Raw genomic sequence first — 2,385 nt, 5'->3', positions numbered from 1 at the left:
GGGGGGGGACACGCGACCGCTGTTGTCTTTGAAGTGCTGCGGGCAGCGATCCGCTCGTGTGAGCGGCAGCTTTGGCACACGACGGCGCGGCAGCCCGTACTTATAGCGGCGGGCGGACAATGGCCCCGTGGCCGCCCCGCGGGGCCGCGCCGAGGCGGCAGGTCGGCCCCGTGCGCCGCGCCCTCCGGAGCGTGCCCGCAATTACCGCGGGCAGCCGCGCATCTGCCGCGCACCAACTCCCCCCCCGCACACTCACACACACACACACACACACACACACACATCTCGGGCTTTTGTCCCCCGAGGGCGGCCGGACAAAGCGGGCGGGGGCACGCGGGGGGGTGGCGGGGTCAGCCGTCCGATCTCACCGCTTCCCCCCTCGCCCCCCTCCTCGGGCTCTGGCCCTTCGCCTGTGGAGGTTGGAATCGCGGTGAGAAGGGGTTGGCAAGGAAGGGGTGAGTCGAGCTGCCGCAGGATGAGCTCCGTGAGCTTCGATTATTACTTTTTCCATCCACATCCCGACTGAGCGCTTCTCGGGGTTTTCCTTGCACCCTGTGGTTTCTCTACACGCCTCTATCAAAGTGAAAATATCCCACAATTGGAAAGGTGTAACTCACGTTTGACTTCAAGAAATATCCTGAGGAATCATTCAAAGCAGTTCTTTTCCCTCTCCAAATACCTATGGGCACTTTGGCTTTTGCGTGTTTCACTTTGAAAAGGTTTTTGCAGGTGCTCAGCGAGTTAAAAATTCTCAACGACTCCCGTCTTGGAGCCTGATGGTGTTTAAGGTCCCTTCCAACCTAAGCCATTATAAAATTCAGCGTTTGTCGGTGTACAGACAACTCTGACAACTCTTTGTCTAGCGATGCAAACAACCAACCGAGAAGAGCCGTGCTGCTCCCATTGAAAACAGCACATAATTGCTGCTAATCCCCACGAAGTGCCCACGGATCCCCACCTCAGACACTGCTGAGAAAGCAGCCAATGCGTTCCCCAGCTCCGACATCTGGCACAGTGCATCCCATGGATCAGCACTGCCCCATCGTCAGCACTCAGGTACTCCGATCCTTGGATGGCTTTCAGTTTCATCACCCACCAATAGTCATTTTTTAGGTTTCTGTGCCCAAACTCAGGCTTATTTAATTTGCCCATATATAAAATGTAGCTTCCTTCCCTCTCCTGTGATTTTCTCCTTTGGTGAACAGGGAGAACTGACAGCGTAAGTCTTTATCTCAGCATTTTGACTTCACGGCCACCAGCAATCTGCTCTGTGCTAAAAGGATCCCTTGCAGAAGTGAGCAATCCGCGAGTCCCTGGGTGATGAATATTAACGAGCCTCAAAACAGAAATAGTTTTCTAGTGGCTGAGCTTGGCGCTTTGTAACATTTTATGGGTATACAGACCCGAAATGTGCAATATAACAGCAGAGAACCAGGCCTGGCTGTTCTTTGGGAGCCCTCTCCATCACCAGACCTGCAATCAGGCCGACGGTTTTAGGGCCCATGCACACCTAAATGACTCCCTGCACTAAGTAGCTCCACTTCATTGAGCCACTCATGTCCCACAGTGATGGCTTAGTGGGGTCAGCAGGCAGCAAGCTTCACTGCAAAGCAGGGGAAAGTCAAAGGGGCTCAAAACTAAAGGTTATGGAAACATATGGCCAAAAACTTCAACTTTAGCTAATGTGCACTTTGCACACAGAGATATAAACTCCGGTGCTGCCTGCAACACTTTTATTGTCTTTTGTTTAGGTGTCTTTGAGCAGTCAATAGTTTATTCATTAAAATGTTTATGATTCCCCAGAGTTTCACAGACTTTGGCACAACCCATCACTTGTCTGAGCGTTTTGCAGTGAAAGCGCATTATTCATCAGTCCTTATCCATCATTTGCAGTTTGTCATTTGTTATTCTCTTGTTTTAAAAGTTTGTGCTCCAATCAAGGAGGGGAGAGAGCACCATGTGTCTCCGTGATCAGTCACAGCCATGAATAGCCCGAGCTGCAGTGAATGTTTCACAAACAACCCATAGGCTGAAATTTGTTTGCATAATCTATTCACTGCCTACTTATGAATAACGAATGCATTCACAGAACCAGAATTGTTTCAGGAAGCCTTCGCAAACAGAAAGAAGTGCTAAATATCTCGGATAATTTATTCCCGATGAATAATTCAACCCGTTCTATCACAGCCAGTCCACTAATTTTGCAGATAAATTATTCAGCCAATGCAGATAATGGCCCCTACACCTTATGTGCCTGCTCCTGGGGACGTCGGCTGCCAAACTTTCCCCAAGTTTTCTGAGGTTGGGGAAGGAAAAAATCCCCAAATGAAGCAGGACGTTGGATTTTGCAGACCACGGTGTGTGTTCCCAGCATCTTGCTCATGG

This window comes from Centrocercus urophasianus, unplaced genomic scaffold, assembly GCF_019232065.1.
Source record: "Centrocercus urophasianus isolate 14NV4802_14NV808 unplaced genomic scaffold, USGS_Curo_1.0 seq_26, whole genome shotgun sequence".
Taxonomy (NCBI): domain Eukaryota; kingdom Metazoa; phylum Chordata; class Aves; order Galliformes; family Phasianidae; genus Centrocercus; species Centrocercus urophasianus.
Note: the sequence above shows the minus strand (reverse complement) of the source record.